Here is a 13,537-nt window from a genome sequence, read left to right as displayed (position 1 = left end):
CCTCGGGGCGGCAGCCCTGGAGGAGGAGGATTCAGAGAAGGGAGGGAGCTGGCGGCTGCCGAGGCCCGGGCAGCGGGCCCCGTCCGCGGCGGGCGAGCTCCGCGGTCCTCCCTCGCTCGTCTCCTTTGCTCATATTTGGACTCGGCTGCCCGTGCCCAGGAATTTCCCGTCATGCCTCCCGCCGCCCCGTCCGTCGCCGGGAGCCGGGGAGGAAGGGAGGGAGGCTCGGACAGCGGCGCCGGCGGCGGCGGCGGCGGCTCCCTGGCACTTCCATGAGCCCGCGGCGGACCCTCCCGCGCCCCTTCTCGCTCTGCCTCTGCCTCAGCCTCTGCCTGGCCGCGGCCGCGGCCCGGGGAGCAGTGCAGTCCGGTGAGTTGGGGCTCGCTCCCCCACCCTTGTCTGCCCTCACGCCCCGACCCCGCCGAGTTGAGATGTGACCCCGACCTCCGCTCCCCTGCGAGCGCCGGCAGCGCCCCCTTCAGCCTCCTGCCGGGAGCCCCCCTCTCCTGAGCCCAAGAGGGGCGCGGGTGGTGAGAGGCGGATAGAAGGAGGTCAGGGCTGGCTTCGCCCCCGCCGACGGGAGGCGTCTGGCAGCGTGGCTGACACCTTATCCCGTCCCGGGAGCGAACCTGAGCCGGAGGGAGGCTCTGGACCGACGTGGGCCCCCGAGGGAGGGGCTTGGCAGGGCGGCTGGGGAAGGGACGCCGCCTCAGGCTCGGGAGGGCGCAGGTCCGCGGCGGGGACCACCTCGGAGTCCCCTGCCCCCGCGGAGGTGTGTGTGTGGGGGGTACTCCTGCGCAGCAGCCGCTGAGATAACGGGCCCGGGCGCGTGGGAACGGCCAACCAGGCCCGTGCCTCCCGCCGCGCGTCCGGGAGGGGCGCCGGGGAGCCGGGCGAGTAGGGGGACAGCGCCAGGAGCGGCGGGCGCGTGGCGACAAGCGGCGCACCCAGAAGCGCACCGCCGCCCTCGCCGCGGGGTCAGGCTCCCGCGGGACCGGCTGGTGTCTAATAGGCCAAAACCGAACAAAATCCCGAGTTTTCCAGGTACCAGTTTTTGGTTTTTTTTTTTGAGCGGAAAAAAGGGCATCGGAGTCTGGTTTGTAAGTTTCACCCCGGGCTGTTTACAACTATAAGATCGAAAGGTGCCATTCCTGCCTTATTTGGTTTAGGACTACAAGCTATCGAGCGAGGTAATTTTGTAACAGGACGATTTTTAAAATAGTTTTCTGTAAATAATGTGGAATAAGATTATTATAAAAAGTAATTATTTGAAAGTACAAATGTAGAGTTTAAGGTAAATGTCAAAATGCAGGAACCTTTATATTTGTGATGAGTATATAGTCATCAAAACTTCTCGATGCCTAATGTTATCTGGAATGGAAGAACTGAAAATATAATTTCTCAGAGTTAAGACTTCTTCGGAAATTTTAGTTTGCTTTTGTTTTTGCCACCAATAATCTAAACTGTCAAAATAAGGTATGGCTAACACCCAAGATTTATAAATTAGTTGAAAACTGACTCTACTAAGTATAGATTATATTCAACACCCTCTGGTCTATTGCTTCTTATTTCCATTTGCAGTGGTGGTGGCAAAGTAGATTTTGTCTGTAAAATAATCTTTAGGATTCATGTAATTTATAAAATGGATAGGAGACTTTAAAAATATTTAGTGTGTGCAGATTATTGATGTTAATTTAAATAATATCAATTTCATGTTTGCTTCTGATTAATATTGTTTTTTAAAAAAGACCTATTTTTAACAAATTTACACTTTATTTTTTTATGGATAAAATATTTTTTAAATTTATTTTTTATTTATTATTATTGAATTTACACTTTAAAAGTAACTTTAATAGCACTTCTTGGGGGACACAACAGGTTCTATCTTCACATTTTATCAGCGGTCTTCTAAAATATACTGTGCTGCAGATAAAGGGTAGATTGTACTGCCAGACAGTATATGTTGTTTTTTTTTCCCTCAGTAATGTGTTGACTTAATACTTGTGGTCAACCAGCCCTTGAAGACTGAAATCCAGAGTACTATGGCCCCTTGCCAGCAATTTTGAAAACCAAGTTTATATTTGGACCATTTAAACATTTATTCTTTTAATTTTGGTCCCAACTGACATATAAGTCTAATTTCTGGTGACTTTTATTAGGGCCCTATGTGAATGTCTGGATTTTTTTAAAAAATATGTATTAAAATAAGCAACTCTTCTGCCATTTAGAGTTTTGTCACAGTGCCTAAACTGCCTATCTGCCAAGGTTGCAAATATACATCAGATAGGTTTTTGAATCAACACACAGTTTTTTGACTTTTAAAGGTGCTTGGTCTAATACCTTAACTGAAATGCTAACCCATTTGGTCAGAAACCGTTTTGCTAAACTTAAGTAATAAGAATATCCAAAAAAATATCCCAACAGTAGTTTTCATAGATTTTTCTAATACAGTATTTCTTTTATAATTAAAAATAAAATTTCAACCATTAGAGAAGCTTTAGGAAATAATCTTTTTTGGTTCTGTCACAATCTGGTTACAGTCCCTTTGGTTTTCATCTCACCTGTATTACTGTAGTTAGGGATTTGTTTGATGAATTTGGTTTCAATGTTTAGCTTCCTTCTCTGTAAAATGATGAATTTGTACGTAAGTCTCTATGTCCCTTCCAACTCCAGGATCCTCCAGGATTGTTTTTGTTTATATAAACCTGCAGAGCCACCCACTAGATTGGTCCAGGCTTCTGATTGTCAACTCTGACTTGCTCTACGTGTTTAACTGGTCTCCTTGTAGTCAAATCTATTGGGTGTGGATCCAGCTTTGGGGAGACAGGATCTGTCTCAGGAAAATCTTGATACTTGCCCCATCACACAGATGTATACACCCAAAAAGAGTACCATGATATTAACCTTCTATTACTTTCTTCCCCTTATCTAATAGTAGAAAGTGCTGGTTATGTCATAGGGTCAATAGTTAAAGCAGGCCCTAAGATGTTTTGGTATTCAGTGTTGAAATTTGGGTCTGGGTCAGGGATATCACTGGAGAACACCCAGACCTCTTTGTATGGTTGGGAGAACTGTGGCTAGTCACTCGGGGCACTCCAGATGAAATGCCCTGTGCTCACTTATGACCTTTTTCTAACGCCTCAGAGGAGACTGAATTGGATCTACTCATCTGGTTTATTCAGAATTATATTGGCTTTGGGTAGGAGAGTAATCAGATAACTCTTTACATTACCAGTTCTTACAGATTTAGAGAATGAACTTATGGTTGCCGGGGAAAGATTGAGGGAAGGGACTAGTTAGGGAGTTCGGAAGGGACATGAACACGCTGCTGTATTTTAAATAGGTAATCAACAAGGACCTACCATGTAGCACAGGGAACTCTGCTCAGCGTTATGTGGTAGCCTGGATGAGAGGGGAGTTTGGGGGAGAATGGATACATGTATTTGTATGACTGAATCCCTTCACTGTTCAACTGAAATGTTCACATTGTTAATGGGCTATACCCCAATACAAGATAAACAGTTTTTTAAAAATTTACTAGTTGTTAGCATCCCTGATTGCTATGCAGATACCTCAAGGCTTTACCTTGAAGATTCTTACATTTTCTCCTTCCTGGAGATGATGGATTTTCCTTTTAAAAATACTCAACACAGTCCTGGATCCCTGTTCACATGTTTGTCTCTATAATTTACCAAAGTCGTGGTTATGGCTTTTAAAGGAAATACAAATGAGAAGAAAGTATAGAAAAGGTAGCTCAGTAATAAATCAACCAGTTGACCTTATGAAGGATTTTGGTTATTGCCTCATTTAAGCTTCTGTTCCAAGTAACAGCACTGAACTTGAACTAGTTTTAGGAACAAGACAGACAGGAATGTGATGGAAATCAAATGCACGCAGACCTTATTAGGGACTAGGAATGGAAAACCTGGAACTTCCTCTGTCTCTAGTCTTTGCCTTTCTTAGCTTCATTGATCTGTCTGTGCGAGATCTTTCCCCCGCTGTGTTCACAGTCATATGTGGGTGCTCAGTGGTTTCTGGATATGTAGGTGTCCCTCAGTGCCAAGCACAGGGAGACACTAAATCAACGAGCCCTGATTCCAAATTCCTGGAATAACTAGATAGACATAGTTTGGGTTACATGGTTAATCTAGATTTTCTCTACAGTCTCTTCTAATTGTAGACTTCTTTGTACTATGCAAACATTTACATGGTTTGACTTTGCATTTTTTAACTTTGTATTACAAGGTTACTAGTCCTTAAAATGTATGTATAATTTTTCCTTGATTGCAATGTGTATGTAGAAGTCTGTCATCTTCAATGGGATCCCAAGATGTTAGTGCTTTTCATTCACACTACTGCAGGAATGCCGAAGAGCCAGCCTCTAGGAGTAAACTGAGTGCAACGCCACACTCAGGGATTATAACGCAGCTTAGGATCCAACAGAGTTGTGAAAATCCTGTTTAATAACAACTAATCCATCTTGCAGATAATCATCTGCCTGTTTTCAGGAATTCATTGAAGTAAAACCCTGAGCTCAAATAGCTCATACACTCTTAATTCATTAAAACTGGGTAAGTGATCATTAGAAACATTCAAAATAGTAATAGTTTAGGGGCCCAGGGTTCATCAGTTGTTTTCCTATTTCTCACACTTGTAGCATTTTTCACCTCTACCTTTCCTTTAGACCATTTCTGCTGCCTGAAATACCTTTTTCTCAAGATTTTTTGAAGTCCTTACAGCCTCTGTTGTGTGGTATTTTATGAAGCTTTCTTAATCTCTTAGAATTTCCCATTTTTTTAATGCTTCTAAGACATTTTGTACCTTGACTGGAGCACGATTTTACTACCTTTCATTATGAAGTCCACATGTATTGATCTTCTTTGGGGGATTATAAGTTCTATGAGACCAATGAATCATCTTGAAGAACTCTGGTAGACTGTTAGCATCCATTGTCCCACATGTAATGCTTCTAACTTTTCAAATGTTCTGAAACTTCTATGGCATCCTACTTGTCACTGCCTTTTTCTTTTGACATTGCAGCTCAGTCATACTGCTTGTCTTTGTCAAGGTCCCTGTCTGTTTCCTAGGTTTTACAGGATTTTCCATGAATATGATAATTTTCTGTGAGAGAATCAATTATTCAGAATGATGGGATGTTTTCCTATAAATTGAGATGGCATGGGGAAAGAGAATATAGCAAACTCATATGGAAGGAAATCAACTTTTGCTGAGTACCCAATATTTCCCAGATCAGATTGACCAGGAGTAGGGCACAACTGGAGCATATATGAGGGGGCATAGAGAGAAAATAAAGGCCAAAAATGGAAAATTAGGTTTGGCCTAGAACACGGAAGGCTTTAATGCTAGTCTGGGAAATTTGGACTCAGTTAGTAGGCTATGATGTTGAAGTTATTTTTGGTCCTGGAAATGTCATAATCAGAGTTGAATTATAGGATAGATTATTATCTAATTATCCAGAGGATGAATTAAATGGGGAAGGAAACCACTGGACTAATAAGGGAAAGTTACGAGAGTTTTTGTTAGAGAATGAAGACATAAGCCAGGAGTGGCAATAGGATTGGAGAAGTGTTGCTGAAGTCAATTAGACAGAAACAATTAATTGGATGTGGGGATAAACAGAGGGGGAAAGAGAGGGATGAATAAAAGATGATGGTAAGATGTGAAGCCTGGGCGATTAGGAGGAGTGAACTTGGGGCAGGTTGGTAGGTGGGGATAAAAAAATCAGTTGTGTTTTAGATCTCCTGCATTTGAGGCACTGGTGGACTATTCATGTGGAAGTGTGTGGTAGAATTAGAAATGTGAGACTGTAGCTTGAAGAGACCGGAACTGTAGATAAAACATGTGTGAGTAAGGAAGGTTAAAAATAAAGAGGGGAAGAAACATTTGTTGACTGGAGTAAGAACAAGGGCACAGGAAAAGCATTGTAAAGAAGATACAGTTTGATCTGACTGAATGTGCCTGATCAGCATATGGCTTTCTGTTTATGCGTGTTCCTTGTTTAGGGTAGGTGGCATCTTCTCCCTCCACAAACAGTGCCTGGGAAACATTGAGGAAAGGATACTGTATCTAGGATCACCTTCCTAAACTGCAAAATGTTGCTGCTACATCTTTGCTTAATTTCCTTCAGTGGCTTATTTTTTTTTAAGCTAAGGAACTAACTCCTTAAAAGTCTTCATCATCACCAAGCCTTGTTCCTCTGGACTTTGGGCTTCTTCCAAGTTGTTCAGTTGGCCTTGAACACAGGTTCTGCTAAGTCTCCTCCCAGTTCCTCCCTTCACCTTCCCCAAGAATATGAAGTGGATGTGATTCCCACCAGATGGAGGACTCTTTGGTTTGTTGTTGTTGTTCTTTATGGGCAATTAAAAATGATTTGTCATGTTTGTTTATGGCTGTGCGGGGTCTTCGTTGCTGTGCACGAGCTTTCCCTAGTTGCAGAGAGTGGGGGCTAGTCTTCATTGCAGTGTGCAGGCTTCTCACTGCGATGGCTTTTCTTATAGTGGAGCATGGGCTCTAGGATGTGTGGGCTTCAATAATTGCTTCATTAGTTGTGGTACATGGACTTAGTTGCCCCACAGCATATGGGGTCTTCCCAGACCATGAATCAAACCAGTGTCCCTTGCACTGGCAAGGTGATTTCTTAACCACTGGACCGCCAGGTAAGTCTCTTTATGGGCATTTTTTATTGCTATGCTCAGATTTTTATTTATACAATAATCATTGACAATTTCTGTGTTGTTGTTCAGTCGCTAAATTGTGTCTGACTCTTTACCACACCATGAACTGCAGCACAACAGGCTTCCCTGTCCTCACTGTCTCCCTGAGTTTGCTCAAACTCTTGTGCATTCAGTGTATGACGCCATCCAACCGTCTCATCCTCTGTCACTCCCTTCTCCTCTTGCCCTCTATCATTCCCACCATCAGGGTCTTTTCCAATGAATCTGCTCTTCTCATCAGGTGGCCCAAGTGTTGGAGCTTCAGCTTCAGCATCAGTCCTTCCAAAGAATATTCAGGATTGATTTCCTTTAGGACTGACTAATTAGAGCTCCTTGTTGTCCAAGGGACTCTCAAGAGTCTTCTCCAACACCACAATTCAAAAACATCAGTTCTTCGGTGTTCAACCTTCTTTATGGTCCAACTCTCACATCCATACGTGATACTAGAGAAACCATAGCTTTGACTATGCGGACATTTGTCAGCCAAGTGATGTCTCTGCTTTTTAATATGCTGTTCAGGTTTGTCATAGCTTTTATTTCAAGGAGCAAGCATCTTTTAATTTTGTGGCTGCAGTCACCATCCATAGTGATTTTGGAGCCCAAGAAAATGAAATCTGACACTGTTTCCACTTTTTCCCCATCTGTTTGCCATGAAGTGATGTGACCAGATGCCATGACTTTTGTTTTTTGAATGTTGAATTTTAAACCAGCTTTTTCACTCTCCTCTTTCACTTTCATCAAGAGGCTCTTTAATTCCTCTTCACTATCTGCCATTAAAGTGGTATCATCTGCATATCTGAGGTTGTTGATATTTCTGCTGGCAATCTTGATTCTAGCTTGTGAGTCATCCAGCCCAGCATTTCGAATGATGCACTCTGCATATATATTACATAAGCAGGGTGACAATATACAGCTTTGACGTACTCTTTTCCCAGCCTCTAGGAAAATAATTTATAATAAATCACATCCCTCCTGCTCTCTTACAGAATACTTTGCTTCTCTAATCTCTTCAAGTGTCACCTACAAGGTTCTTGAACACTTGAGTTGACTACCCAGGCCACTATACCCTGACTCTGATGCTTGGCTCGGGGAGCCTGGAGCAGAGCTATGACCTGGCATTTGTGTAATCAGATTGCCTAGCTGTGTGCTGATTTGTAAACTGTGAGACAATTTCTTGATACTCGACTTCCTGAAGGAAAGTGGAGGGAACACTGACTGTAGATAGAGAGGTTTGGAGATGACTACAGGGGAAATAGAGAAACAGTGCTGGTACAGGAAGTGTGTTCTCAAGGCCTAGTTCCTGACCAACTGTCTATCCTGATTCTGTTTCCAAAAATAGTACATTGTTCATAATGCTTGTCTAAAGTGACATGTTTATGTCCAAGTATTAAGAGTAATTTCTAACTCATAAGAAATGCTAGCAGTGTGGTTTTAGTAGTATTGACTGAGAAAATATATACTAACAAACAGCCACTGTGAAATTTTGAATATTTTAAAATATAGATGCCTTATCATATGTTTGGAAAGTACACATATGTGGAAATTATTACTCACAAGTCTGTAGACAACATGATTTCCTGCTTTATGGATACTCTCAGGGAGGCTCTGGTCTCAGCTTTCAGCAACTCATTGTTGTCTCACTTCAGAATGTTGGGGAGACTTCTGTTTGAAAATGTGAGCCATAGCTAAACTTTTCAATGAAAGGAAAACTCCTTCTCAAGATCTTCTTTCAACTGTAGTTGCCTGCTTTATGCTAGGCAATGTACCTTATGCTAAAACCGGGCTATTAAATAGTCTCAGGGATTAGTACATGAACACTTTTTAAAAATTAAGTTTTCAGGTGTATGAGCATCATTTTTAGGGCTATGATCTTATTATAAAGATGAAATTTAGTATATGGCTTGTATGAAGTACTTTTCTGCAATCTGTCATGGCCATGGCATGACTGTCTTCTATTACTATAAATTACACAGTGAAATTTTATAGTTTATTGGGTCAGTTATGTTATTTAAAGCAAAAATGAATATCCAAACAAAACAATCAATCCTTCCATACATATGTTAAGGCAACATTGAAAATAAACTCATGCTACATGTTAGAGTCCTTAACAAATATCAGGACAGCCCTTATATAAATCCAAGAACCCTGAATTTTCCATTATTTTTCCGTTTCTTTTGCTTGTCTTGTGTTTGGTTAACAGAGCATCCGAGCTTGGTTGGGGTTGGGAGAGATCTCTAGCGACTATTATAGGTAGGTATTTCTTTTACCTTAGATTAGTAGAGTGAAATAAGGAAAGGTGCACAGTACAAAAGAATTGATGTGGATAAGGGACCACAAGTAAGGCTTTGGAGCTCTGGGCTCACAGTACTGAGCGTGAAAGAGTGCATGCACTGTAGGCCCTGTTCCTGATTTCTTGGTGTCTGAATATGCCTTCTAGTCAGAAGAGGCCGGAAAGATGGGTTGAAGGCAGAGGGTGTTTACCTTTGCGCAGGATCAGTTGAAAAATTGCAGACTCATTGACATATCTTCATTCTTGCGTGTATGTTCATGTCCCAAGGGAGTCAGCATAGTCACTGGATAGCAACTTGAAAGGCTGGGTTTCCTAGGCCTGTTCTTATCTAAGGCATTTTAGCTTCCTATGCCTCAGTTTTCATACCTGTAAAATGAACAAATTTTGGATGGATAATAACCTGATACTGCTTTTGCATTAAGATTCTGTAATCTATGGTTTGTCTAAAAGTCTTCAAGTAGCTTTCATAATTTTTAACGGAAGTGACATGATTAATAAATTACACAAAATTATGTATTGTCTTGTTATACTTGGTTCAAGCTATTTTGTGGAACTAAATATAAAGGTTATTCTGAGACTAAGATCCTACTTGAACCTTGTAGCCTATTGTGCCCAGTAATTTGATCCATAGCAAAATTACATAACCCTTTTAAAGATTTAGTATTTATTTAGAGGATAGGTTATAATGTAATAGAAACATCACATTATTAATAACTGTCCCATCTAAAGTAATGGCATTAAGCATGAGAAATTACATTGGTTTTTGTAAATGTACAGCTAAGAATTGTTTGTTTAGGCTTGAAGATATATCCCAGTTAGGAAGAGTCTTCTTTTATTAGGGTACACTGCTAGTGGAATTTACCTTTGACCATCCTAGAAATATATTTAACTGTTTAGTTAGTTTGATCTTATCATTAAAGAGGAAAATCTCTTCCATCGAGCTTTTTTTTTTTTCCCATCGAGCTTTTTAAAGAAAAAGAAACAACTAATTTGAGAGGTTAAAAAAAAAAGTATCTTCTCTTGGCTTTAAAATGTGTTACTAAGTTTTTGCTCTTTTTATTGTAAAATATTTCACACACACACAAGAGCGTATAACATCTATACAAGACATAAAGAATAATTTTTAAAAGTTTGGGTACCCCTACTCAGCTTCAGGAATGCAATGTTGAAGTTGCCTGTGTGACCTTCACCAGGCCCATCTTCCCTTTGCCTAGAATTGCTCACAATCATGTATTTTGTGGTTATCACTTAACACAAATAACTAATAAACTCTTGATTTCTTTATAGGTTTACTGTAGATATATCCCTGCATTTTTTATTGTTTAGTTTTGCACGTATTGAAACACTACATAAATGGTATTAGTTGATGTATAGCCTCCACAATTTGCTTTTCCCTCCGTGACATTATATTTGTGTTATCCATATTGGTGTATATAACTCTTTTTTAGAGATTACCTTTTCTTTCATTATCTATATGTTTTTCTTTGTTTCATTTATTTCCACTCCTTGCACTTTTATCCATTAGGGCTCTTGGGCTTTCCTGTGAATCAAATCTTTGTATTTTGTCCCATTGCTTTTATATTTCATCATCCATATATTAAATAATAGTAATGATAATAATAACAGCAAATACATACAAATGTTACTGTGTGCCAGGCACTAGTTTCACTATATACTATTTACATATATTAACTCATTTAATGCTCATGGTAACTTTATCAAGGAGATAAAATATTACGATAGTTCATATGTTAAGATTAGAGTCTGAAGCACAGAGACATTAAGTCCTTTGAATTCAGGCAGTCTGGCTCCAGAGTCCATCCTCTTCATCATATACTGTTCTGACTCACTCCTCCTGTAGTCTTTTCTTTTACTTACATTTTTTCTCATTTAACTTTTTAGGGTATTACAACGTAATCGCCATAGTGAGATGTCAGATTGGTTCTGCTGTACAGTACCAGTTGCTTAAAGTCATGCCAATTTAATTTGCTTCATGGTTAGAGCATGACTTTTATTTATTTATTTGTCTGTGCCATGTCTTAGTTGCGGCATGTGGGACTGAGCTCAGGCCCCCTGCATTCAGGGAGTGCAGAGTCTTAGCCACTGGACCACCAGGGAAGTCCCTATACTGTGACTTTATTACACAGGTGTGCTTTTTCCCCTCCAATTTCCTAGGGTTTATTATTGCTCTTTTTTCCTAATTAGAAGGAAAAAACTATGCCTTCTTCATATTCTTCGAAAATCTTTCAGTTCTGCACTTTCTGTGTATGGTTTGGAATTGATACCATTGATTCCCTGTGCTAATTTGGGCCAGTTTTTTCATATTTAGACAATGGCATCTGCTTTTAAAAAATATTAGTGACCTTATATGAATCACTCAAATTTCCTGAGCTTTTGATTTCCCAACTAAGCTGTTTTGTTAAGTGTGATTATTTTAGTAATCAGACATATATAATTGCTAATCAGAACTTCCTGTGTCTGTGGTATAACCAGGTGTGAAATAACCAAGAGAGATCATGAGGGAAAATAATTGAAGGGAAATTCTAGATAGTGATTGGAAATTGCTGATTTTTCCCAACCTCTTAAATTATAGACCAAAAAACTTTGGCATAGAGAGATAAAATCCCTCTGTATGATTACTTTTTAGGTATAGCTGTAATTTTTTCCTAAATTAATTAATTTTCTCTTATATTCTGTGATTTTATGACTCCTTTGGATGGTGTGCTTGCTCAGTTGTGTCCAATTCTTTACAACCCCATGGACTGTAGTGCTGCTGGTTCCTCTGTCCATGGAGTTTTCCAGGTAATAGTACTGGAGTGAGTTGCCATTTCCTCCTCCAGGAGATCTTCCCCACCCGGGTGTTGAACCCACATCTCTTCCATCTCCTGCATTGTAGGCAGATTCTTTACCCCTCGCACCACCTGGAAGCTCTTGGATAATCTCCTAATATCTCTTATTTGTGTGCATGCTAAGTCGCTTCAGTTGTGTCCGACTCTATGCGACCCTATGGACTGTAGCCCACAAGGCTCTTCTGTCCATGGGATTGTCCAGGCAAGAATACTGGAGTGGGTTGCTGTGCGCTCCTCTAGAGGATCTTCCTAACCCAGGGATCAAACTGCATCTCTCACACGCTCAAATTTCTCTCATCTTAAAAGAAAAAAAGCCTACTCAACTTATCATCCTCTGAGACCAAGTAGTTTTATAAGTTATTTACATGCTTGCTGTCACTGTTTCTCTGCCATCTATCCAAAAATATGATTGAGCACATGTTACATGTCAGGCACTAACTAGCCTAGTATCTGAGGATTTAGGATGAACCAAAGACACTAGGGACTTTCATTTTTAGTTTGGAACCATAATGGCCTGTAACAGAAAGAAGACCATTTTATGGTAGGTACAAGAGAGAGAATGGTTAGAGTTACAGTCAAAGTTCAGCTCAGTTCAATCGCTCAGTTGCATCCGACTCTTTGCTACCCCATGGACTGCAGCACACCAGGCCTCCGTGTCCATCACCAACTCCTGGAGTTTACTCAAACTCATCTCCAATGAGCCGGTATGCCATCTAACCATTTCATCCTCTGTTGTCCCCTTCTCCTACCGCCTTCAATCTTGCCCAGCATCAGAATCTTTTCAAATGAGTCAGTTCTTCACATTAGGTGGCCAAAGTATTGGAGTTTCAGCTTCAGCATCAGTCCTTCCAATGAATGTTCAGGACTGATTTCCTTTAGGATGGACTGGTTGGATCTCCGTGCTCTCCAAGGGACAATCGAGAATCTTCTCCAACACCATAGTTCAGAAGCATCTATTCTTCAGTGCTCAGCTTTCTTTATAATCCAGTTCTCACATCCATATGTGACTACTGGAAAAACCAAAGCTTTGACTAGACGGACCTTTGTTGGCAAAGTAATGTCTCTTCTTTTTAATATGATGACTAGGTTGGTCATAACTTTTCTTCCAAGGAGCAAGTGTCTTTTAATTTCATGGCTGCAGTCACCATCTGCAGTGATTTTGGAGCTCCCAAAATAAAGTCTGACACTGTTTCCTCTGTTTCCCCATCTATTTGCCATGAAGTGATGGGCCAGATGCCATGACTTAGTTTTCTGAATGTGGAATTTTAAGTCAACTTTTCCACTCTCCTCTTTCACTTTCATCAAGAAGCTCTTTAGTTCTTCTTTGCTTTCTGCCATAAGTGTGGTATCATTGGCATATCTGAGGTTATTAATATTTCTCCTGACAATCTTGATTCCAGCTTGTGCTTCATCCAGTCCAGTGTTTCTCATGATGTACTCTGCATATAAGTTAAATAAGTACGGTGACAATATACAGCCTTGACATACTCCTTTTCTGATTTGGAACCAGTCTGTTGTCCAGTTCTAACTGTTGCTTCTTGACCTGCCTATAAATTTCCCAGAAGGCAGGTCATGTGGTCTGGCATTCCCATCTCTTGAAGAATTTTCCAGTTTGTTGTGATCCACACAAAGGCTTTGGCATAGTCAATAAAGCAGAAATAGAT

At 40.8% G+C, this 13,537-nt stretch overlaps 1 protein-coding gene across 3 annotated transcripts in view; it reads left to right on the top strand.

Moving 5' to 3' along the window:
* The first annotated feature begins 240 nt into the window (after positions 1 to 240).
* Positions 241 to 13,537, top strand: part of MSRB3 (methionine sulfoxide reductase B3) — a 183,619-nt gene continuing 170,322 nt past the window's right edge. Inside the window, exon 1 of one of the 3 annotated variants that reach the window (XM_068970061.1) lies at positions 241 to 369. The gene's annotated coding sequence lies outside the window, so the exon portion shown is untranslated. Of the gene's footprint in view, positions 370 to 727; positions 773 to 934; positions 1,045 to 13,537 lie in introns of those variants that run through there. The other 2 variants (XM_068970063.1, XM_068970062.1) reach the window with 2 other exon arrangements.

This window comes from Capricornis sumatraensis, chromosome 4 (assembly GCF_032405125.1).
Source record: "Capricornis sumatraensis isolate serow.1 chromosome 4, serow.2, whole genome shotgun sequence".
Classification (NCBI taxonomy): domain Eukaryota; kingdom Metazoa; phylum Chordata; class Mammalia; order Artiodactyla; family Bovidae; genus Capricornis; species Capricornis sumatraensis.
The sequence above is the reverse complement of the archived record's forward strand: the minus strand, read 5'-3'. Positions and strand labels throughout refer to the sequence as shown.